At 53.2% G+C, this 9,656-nt stretch overlaps 1 long non-coding RNA gene across 1 annotated transcript; it reads left to right on the forward strand.

Moving 5' to 3' along the window:
* Nucleotides 1–708: 708 nt before the first annotated feature.
* LOC128800658 (uncharacterized) lies at nt 709–4,315 on the forward strand. Its single transcript, XR_008435022.1, has 2 exons — nt 709–2,506; nt 2,910–4,315. It is a non-coding gene; the product is annotated as an uncharacterized LOC128800658 (long non-coding RNA).
* Nucleotides 4,316–9,656: the final 5,341 nt, after the last annotated feature.

Consider the following 9,656-nt stretch of genomic DNA (forward strand, 5'->3'; position numbering starts at 1 on the left):
AGGAATCCTACACCCGGACTCGTGTCCGGCCCCGAAGGCCGATTAGGCGGATTTCCCAGCTGGGATCCTAATCCCGCTGCCCCGTGCCCGTTTATCCCGGCTGCGCCCGGGACCCGGCTTAGCCCCGGGCGCGGGCGAGTGGCGGCGAGCACGGGGTGGCGGCTGAGTGCCCGGCTCCCCCGGCCCCGGGGAAAAAACGTGGGCAAGTACAGGCCCCTGTGAAACAAAAGTCACCAGCCCAGGTTCCTGATGCCAGTTTGCAGCAGGTGTTTGGCATTGCCCCAGCAACCAAAATTGTATTTTGCTGCCGCTTTGGTCTGGGAGCTATGGGGTGCCCCCTCTTACCCTCCCCTCAGCCCTGTTTGGTGTGTCCCTCTTTGTCCTTCCAGCCCACCCCTTCCCCAGTCTCTCTCCACCCTTCACCCCTCCCCATCCCGCCCCTGCCCCATCCCTCACTCCTCCCACCGCCCAGGTGTGACTCCCTGCAGCAGGACATGGGAGCCCGGACTCGTGGGGATAGTGCGGCCCTCGCAGCAGGACAACACCCAAAGGAAACAGGCAGGGACGGCGTCTGTGGGCTGCGCGGTGTCACAAAGGCACCTGGGGCTGAGGGGAGGGGGCTGGAGGGTGACACAGAACATGGGGGCAGCTGAGAGGCAGAAGGGGTCTTTAGGAGTAAAAAGGGGGGCTCCAGGGTGGCAGAGAGACGCTGAGAGGCTGCGGTGGGAACCTGAGGGTGACACAAGGAGGCTGAGAGGCAGGGGCTGTCCTGAGGGACAAAGTGGGGGGTGCCTGAGGGTGACAGGTGAACCAGCCCTCACAGCACCCTTAACCTCACCCTTTAGTACAGGATCTGTGAGCTGTGAACAAGGTAACTGAGGATCTGTATCCTGTGGTGGCCAATCCTACACGTTATTAATTTGCTTAACACCCAAACTAACTTGGTTTACTGTTTTAGATTTAAAAGATGCCTTCTTTTGCCTTCCTATCCATGAAGCCAGCCAGAAAATTTTGCATTTGAATAGGAAAGTCCTAAAAGCGGGTGAAGAACTCAACTTACATGGACCAGATTTCCACAAGGATTTAAAAAAAAAAAAAAAAAACAAAAAACAACCTCACCCACTCTGTTTGGAGAATAACTTGCAAAGGAATTAGAGACCTGAGAAGCCCCTCCAGAGGAAGGGAAGCTGCTACAGCATGTAGATGACATCCTGATAGCCACACAGACAAGGGAAGCATGCGTGGCCTGAACGGTAAGCCTCTTGAACTTTTTGGGGCTCCAAGGGTACCAAGTATCAAAGAAGGGGACCCTAAAACTTCTGCTGGATTGAGGGATAAGTGTGCCCGAGAGCATCCAGGATTCAAACCTGCTGGGTTGAGGGATTAACATTCCAAGAGCATCCAAGGTTGAGCAAAATTCTGCCAGATTGAGAATATGCCCAAGAGCATCCAGAGTTAGACAACACAGCTGGATTGAGGGATATCCAAGAGCACCAGGGCTGGCCAGTAACACCTAAAAGTGTAATAGGTAAATTGATCTAGGTTACGAAGTCAGTGCTGGACAACGTACCCTGGGCCAAAGCCAGAAGGAGGCAATATGCCAGACCCCAAAACCTCAGACTGTAAAAGAACTTTCCTAGGGATGACAGGGTGGGGCAAGTTATGGCTCTATTAACTACAGACTATCTGTTAAAGCAAGGACATCCAATGGACAAAAGAATCTACGCCGGCTTTCAACCAATGGAAAAAAGCCCTCATGTCAGCTCCAGCCCTGAGATTGCTGGACGTGAGTAAGCCTTTCCTTTTATTCTCCCATGAGAAGCAAGGAATCGCCTTAGGAATACTAGCACAGGACCTCGGCCCATATCGGAGAGCAGTGGCTTACTTCTCTAAGCAATTGGATACAGCAGCTAAAGGGTGGCCTGGGTGCCTCAGAGCTGTTGCAGCAGTCGTACTGAACATCCAAGAGGCACACAAATTCACCCTAGGCCAGAAAAGAACTGTGCTAGTGTCTCACACAGTGTCTGCAGTGCTGGAGGTAAAAGGTGGGCATTGGCTTTCCCCACAACAGTTCCTGAGATACCAAGCTATTATAGCAGAGTAAGATGATGTGGAGATGGTGACTAACATTGTCAATCCAGCCTCCTTCCTCAGTGAACACCAAGGGGAACCAGTGGAACACCTGGAGACAATCGAGGCCACCTATTCCGGCTGCCCTGACTTGAAGGACACCCCTCTCGAGAATGCAGAAGTCTGGTTTATTGATGGAAGCAGTTATATCATCAGTGGAAAACGACACACCGGGTACACAATTACTACCTGCAAGGAGGTAATAGAATCTGGGCCCCTGCCAACAAATACCTCTGCGCAAAAGACTGAAATAAAAAGATAAATTCAGAATTGGAAGAAGAGAACGAGCTGGCAGATAGGGAAGCAAAAGAAGCAGCAAAAATTGAGGTAATAACTGAGGCAGCCCTGATCCCAGATGGGCAAATTTCCCTCCAAGGTAAGCCAAAATACAACAAATTAGATGAAAAATTGATCCATGAGCAAAAAGGAGACAATAACCAAGAGGGATGGGCCACCATAGAAGGAAAATTAGTTATTCCCTCCTATTTATTATGGTCCCTAATAAGGGAGGAACAACAGAAAACCCATTGGGGTATTGATGCTCTAGATAAATATCTAAATGAAAGGATCATAGCTAGACATTTACGAGCAACTATGACACAAGTGACTCAACAATGTGACCTTTGCGTCCAGACCAACCCCAAAAATATTCCCAAACCAAAACTTGACCAGATTGGGAAAGGTCATGGGCCGGGGCAGCAATAGCAGATTGATTTCACAGAATTGCCAAGAAAAGGGGGGTATAAGTTTTTACTGATGCTAACACGTACTTTTTTCAGGATGGCCAGAAGCATTCCCCACCAGGACTTCTAAAGCTTGGGAAGTAACTAAGGTATTGGTACAGGAAATCATACCACGCTTTGGAGTCCCGACCACAATCTCCTCAGACAGAGGACCACATTTTATCGCAAAATTGGTGCAACAGGTTAGCCAATACTTGGGCATAGACTGAGAACTTCACACCCCATATAACCCACAATCAAGTGGTCAAGTAGAAAAAGTAAATCATTTGATCAAACAACAAATTGTACGATTGGGACAAGAGGCTAATTTGTCATGGACTCAATCCCTCCCATTAGCACTAGTGCGGATTCAAACCAAACCCAGGACTAAAGAAAAGCTGAGCCCCTTTGAATTGCTTTATGGGAGAGCATATGGGGTGCAGAAGGGAATGTCTACCCAAGACAGACGTGTGTCACTAACCTCCTATGTGTTAAGTCTTTTACAAAAAGGCCCTAGAACCACAATGAGAGAGACCGCGCCCAGTGCCCCTTACTTACTTTGTGTAGTCAGCACCAATCGTATCCCACTAGCTAATAAACACAAGTCATAACTAGTGAAATGCACTGTTTAGAACACTTTATGTCACCCCATTATAGCTTTATTAACTTTAGTTACTATAAGTTTAATGGTGTCTATTTTAACACTCATGTAAAATTAAAAGATGTTAAAATGCGTAAGCATTCTGACTTCACTCTCTAGAACTCATAGAATCCTGCTGAAGGAGAACTGTCATGATGGTAGGTCAGAATTTAAACCAGGACCCCTGTAGTAAAAGAATTTACTATATTTTAAGAAAAGGGGGGACTGAAATAGAGATTTTTGGAGTTCACTTAAGTTAACAAAATGAATTAAGCATTTATATTTTAGCTTGTAGAGTTATGTGTTGAATTTTAACCTTTTACTTAAGAAACCTTTGCCTGGTACAAAGGGCATAGGAAAATGCAAATTTCTGAAGCTTCTTGCATAAAGAACAATACTGGAGGGGACCGAGGATGCAAAGAACTCAGATAAAGAAGCTCCCTTGTCTCCAAGCCTATCAAGACTGACAGACGTACTCAGATAAGCACCAAAGGACCAAAAGCGCACGCGCAGAGAGGAAAAGTTCAAAAGTTCAGTCATGAGGAAGACCACGATCTTCAGCCTCAGGACCACCAAGAGACCCCCGTACGACCACCACAGCAAACCACGCGTGCCCAGAAGGGCGTGGACTTATTTAGCATGAGAAGCGAGGACAGGCGGGGCCAGGCGGGGTTGAATATGCATGAAAAAGTTGTACAATGTATTGCATATGGAACATCTTTGGGAATAAAGGTGTGGGTCAGACTGAGGCTCGGGGCACAAGTTTTTGGAGCAATATCTCACTTGTGCCGGGCGCTGACATACAGACCCACTTCATAACTACCCCAGGGTGTGGAGTCTATTTATTTATTCCGCGTATCGCTTCAAAGGGACCCATTCAGGAGGCTCCGTGTGCCGCGGCTGCCTTCGGGCGCTCCGGGTCCCGGGCTGGTGACGCGGGTCTGGCACCGCTGCATGTGCAGCTGGCACGGTCCCCTCGCCCCCACCCAGCCAGAGCCTCTGTCCCCCCACGTTCCCTGCTGCAATAAGGGCGCGGGGTTGGACGCAGCGGGGATGGAGCCTGAGGGTTAAACACCCGCCTCGCGCTCACAATTCCACATCTGATAAAATGCTTGGAATCCGTCCCGAACAATGGCACATTGGAGCGGGCCGGCCGGCAGGGTGGAGGCTGGGAAGAGCCCGGAGCCAGGGGAAAGCTGGGCACTGCGCTCCCTCTGCCTGTGAAATGGAGCCAGGATGTCCCCAGCCCCGGCTGCCCCCAAGCAAGGGGGCAAAAAAGGGCGAGAGAGGTGGGAGGGAGCAGCAGGAACACCCCAGCCCACCCATGGGACCTGGTTTGGCCTCTCTGTCCCCTCTGCCAGGGGCTAGGGCAGGGCAGAGGCTCCCTGGACGGCACCAGGGGCTCTCTAGAAGCTCTCTGGCAGTGTGGGGTTAGACACAGCCAGGGCTGCAGCATCGGCCGATTCAAGCTCCAGCAGAGCCTAAAAGGACCAAATTGGATTTGTTTTCCCCTGGCAAAGCAGAACTGATGGAAACCCCAAGGGCTGGGTGGGAGGGAGCCACTGAGTTCCAGTGAAAACATTCCTGGTACCTCCCTTGGCATTCAGGGCTGAGCAGGTGACTCTTCTGCTATCAGCTGTGCCTGGCACAGGCGGTGCCCCTGGTTTTGTCCCTCTTGTTCCTTGCTGAATCTGGGGCTCTGGCTCCTCATATACAGTGCTCCCATCACTGTGTGAGGGAGGCTTCAGCAGTGGCAACCACATCTCCCTAGGGAGAAAAAGCTCCCAAACTGGGCTCAAACCCAGTTTGAGACCAGCTCCAGGACCAAAAGGGAGACACTGACAACCACAAGTGGCTTTATCCTGCCTGGACCTCCACTGGCACCAGCATGGCTTTGATGCCTCACCCACCCCAGGTCCTCAATATCAACAAGACTCCCAGTGCAGAGGAACCTGTTGCATCACTGTTGTTGTGGCAACTGCAGCCAGAGCATCCCTGGAGAGCTTTATTGCCCAGAGAGTTGGCAGGACAGATGGAAAGGAGAGATGTTGCTCCACCATGTGGAAGAGAACTCCCTGGTGCCATGCAGGATTGACCCCAAGAAATTAAAGTGGGGCTTGGAAAATTGCACGTGGGGCGTTTTGCATGAGAGAAAGGGAAGTTGTGCACAGCCATCAGAGCTGACTCCCTCCCTGGGGCTATGGACCACCAGCATCCTGCCAGCCACTACAGGAGCTCCACTTGGGATATTTCATCTGATGGGAACAAACTTGCCTGCATTAACCTGCCTCGTGATCCAGCTTGTTATTGTCAGCTAAATTGGGTCAATACTGAAGATGAGCTGTTGCTGGAAGGCAGCTTCACATCAGAGGAGCTGATGTGCATCTCAGTGCCAAGCACTGGCCCTGCCTGAGGACAGATGAACATGATAGAAGCTGACCCCACAGTCCAAGGGGAGTAACCCCAGAGTGGCATGAGCTCCAGAGGTGCCTTTGCATGTGGTTTGTGCACAGTGTCAGAGCACTGCTTGTGCAAAGTGCCCTTGGTGCATTAATGCCCTCCCTGTGTCCCCCCATGCCTGCACATGGGACCCCCATTGTGGGGGATCCCTGACTGGGGCTGTGTGGGAGCAGAGGTGGGATGTGGGAGCAGCAGGGCAGGAGGGGCTGTGCAGCTGCCTGTGGGCACCAGCTGCCCACTGTACACTCCTGACTGGGAAAAATCTCTTTTCCAGTGCTACAGGAGTGGAGTTGTGTGCACGGAGCTGTGCAGAGCTTCCCCATTCCTCCCTATCCAAACTGGTTCATCTGGTGGTGGCAAAAAAAATTCAGCTCTCAATTGTGCCAACCTGGAGCCAGGAGCTGCAGCTCCTGGGGAGGAGATGGGAACCTCTCCCACCACAAACCTCCACACCAGAAAAATTCAACTGCTGCTGATTTGGAAGTGGATTCTTGATTCTCTGGAAGGGCCAATGCTGCAGGTCACTGCCTGGTGTCCCTGGAAAATCATCAGCCTCTGGAACCCTGGCAGCAACCGGCGTGTCCTGGTGCAGTGCAGAGAAGAGCTGCAGGAGAGCACAGGGTGAGTGGGCAGAGAATTAGGGAATGGTTTGGATTGGGAGGAACCTTAAAACCCATTCAGTGCCACCCCCTGCCATGGGCAGGGACACCTTCCACTGTCCCAGGCTGCTCCAAGCCCTGTCCAGCCTGGCCTTGGGCACTTCCAGGGATCCACAGCTGCCCTGGGCACCCTGGGCCAGGGCCTGCCCACCCTCCCAGGGAGGAATTCTTTCCCAAAATCCCATCTAACCCTGCCCTCTGGCATTCAGAAACCATTCCCCTGTCCTGTCACTACATGCTCTGGTCTGAAGTCCCCCTCGAGATTTCTTATAGACCCTCAAGACACCCAAAAAAGCAAAAATGCAGAGCTGTCCAAGAGGACAGAGTGGCTCACAGCTCTTGGGGATTCTCACGTGTCTCAGGGGCCAGTTCAGCTCACTGAATCAGCTGAAAACAGGGCATTGCCCTTCCTTGCTTCCCTCTCTTCTTCCAGATGTAAAACTCTGAGATATCAGTGAAAAGATGTCCTGATTCAGGCAGGTGCTTCAAAATGACCCACTCCCCACTACCTGCCAGGAGACATCAGCTCCAGCACTGAACTCCTGCATGGTGGCCAGATGGTTGGGATTCATCTGGGAAATCCTGGAAGCTTCCATTACTCTTTATTAGCAGCCCAGGAGCCTGCTTGGGCCACACAAGGACTTGGACGACAAACTGATTAAAGACCAACCTAACGAACTCAAAGAGAATTCTTTAAATGGAGCCTGCTGTGCCTTGGAGAACTCCTGCCATGTCTATTTATTTAAATTTAATGGAATTTTTGTGGTAAGCTAATTAAAAATGAATTGATTATTTAAGAGGCAGTCAGAGCAGTTTAAGCACTGCTGACTTGATGATTTTAGTGTTTTCCTTAGAAAAGAGTTCCTAGCTATGGAGCTTTCTGCACGTACAGACGTGTAAGGGGGAGAAAAAGGATACAAAGAGGGAGTGGATGAGTTCGGAGCCGGCCTTGGAGCAGTTTCTGGATAAGGGAGCAGCCATGGGGACAGAAGCAGGGGCACATCCCAGCCCCCATCACAGAGCTGTGCAGCTGCCCCAAATAAACAGCTCCTGTCTCCGCTGAAGGCAGAGACCTGTCAGGAAATACAGGTGTTAAATAATGTACAAAATCCCTGTGCAGGGAATATCCCGCTCTGGCACTCGCTGGCTCTGGATGCATTTCAGGCATGGTGCATTCTCTGCCTTCCCATGAAGTACAGGGTCACAGGCAGTGACCCCAACCAGGACACCAGTTTGCAGCCCAAAGACTGGATGTCTCCATGCCACGTCTCCATCCCAAAGGATTTGCAGAGGTTCCATGAATGCAGGAGGCTTTGCCTGGCCCTGGAGCCACGTCCCAGAGCAGGAGCGGAGTGGATGTGATGGCACCGACTCAGGGGCACCAAAGCTGAGCTCCCCAGCACCATAAAAGAATGATGGGATTAATAAACTGGGGACAACAGCCAGGAGAGTCAGGTGGCAAAAGCATCCCGCCCCAGCCGTGTTTACTTGCCTTTAGCTGAGAAAGTAAGGAACTGCAGGGGGAAGAGTGCCCAGCCCACCCTGGCATGGCAGGGCAGCAGCTCCCAGCACCACTTCCACCACCAGTTTGATGGGGAAGGACTGGTTTCCCTTCCAGTGCCATCTGGCTCTGCTGGACCCAGCTGCAGGTCAGAGCCTGGGCTCAGCCATGCCCAGCTGGGCGATGGGCACCTCCTCAGGATGCTCCTGTCCCGCAGGGATGCTCATCCCCAGCAGCCACTGGCTCCCAGCTGCTCTTCCAACCCTCAGCTGGAGCATGGCACCCGGCACAGTGTCATTGTCCCCTGGCCCCGCCGGCAGTGCGGTGTGAGCAGATGCAGTGGGGAGGGTGTGGGTGCCGTGGTGGTGCTGGATGCCCTTCCCTCGGAGTGCAGGACAGGGTGGCAGGGCCCCCAGATGTCCCTGCAGCCCAGGCCATACGCATGTCCCCGGAAGAGGGAAATTATCACCCGAAAGACTGTGAAGGAGGAAGCTCCGGCCTGATTTTATCGCCCAGTTGGGCACCTATAGACATGCAAACGGTGTCACCCTGCCCTGCGGGCACCTATAGACATGGAAAATGCTGTCACTGAGCCCATCACCGGCCTCTATAGAGATGCAGCTCCCAGCCCCCACCCAGGTGTCACCGCTCCCCGCCCCCACCCAGGACACTTCCCGGTTCTGTCCCTCTGCCCGGCCGGGGTGCACTCAGCCCTACTCCCAGGTTACACCGTGTTGTAAGGCTGTAGCTGCAGCCACAGAGCTCCCCATGCTGCTCTCGGCACCCAGTGCTTGGTGTCTGTGGCTGATGGACCCCGTCCCCGTGTCCCTCCATCCCCGTGTCCCCCTGTCCCCTTGTCCCCACCGGACACCGCTGCACACAGGGCTCAGCTCTGCTCCCCCGTGCCAGTAAAGCTCCTCCTTGGAGCTGTGAGGAGCCCCCTGCACAGCCTGGCACACACACCCGTGTGCAATGGGGACGGCCCCTCTGTGCCCCACGTGTGACACCCCCCACGACTGTGACTGTGACCGTGTGGCACCGGGCAAAGCTCCCACGTCACTTGTGCGCAGACTTTGCACCAGGAGCTCTGGGGGCTTGGTCCAGTGACCCGTGAGCACAGCCTGGCCTCACACGAGGGTGCCAGCCCTGTGCCATCATGAGTGTGCCATTACACGTGTGCCAGCCCTGTGCCATCACAGGTGTGCCAGCTGTGTGCCATCACGAGTGTGCCATTACACGTGTGCCAGCCCTGTGCCATCACAGGTGTGCCAGCTGTGTGCCATCACGAGTGTGCCATTACACGTGTGCCAGCCCTGTGCCATCACAGGTGTGCCAGCTGTGTGCCATCACGAGTGTGCCATTACACGTGTGCCAGCCCTGTGCCATCACAGGTGTGCCAGCCGTGTGCCATCACAGGTGTGCCAGCCCTGTGCCATCATGAGTGTGCCAGCTGTGTGCCATCACAGGTGTGCCAGCCGTGTGCCATCACAGGTGTGCCAGCCCTGTGCCATCACGAGTGTGCCATTACACCTGTGACAGCCCTG

The sequence above is a fragment of the Vidua chalybeata genome, chromosome 27, assembly GCF_026979565.1.
Source record: "Vidua chalybeata isolate OUT-0048 chromosome 27, bVidCha1 merged haplotype, whole genome shotgun sequence".
NCBI lineage: Eukaryota > Metazoa > Chordata > Aves > Passeriformes > Viduidae > Vidua > Vidua chalybeata.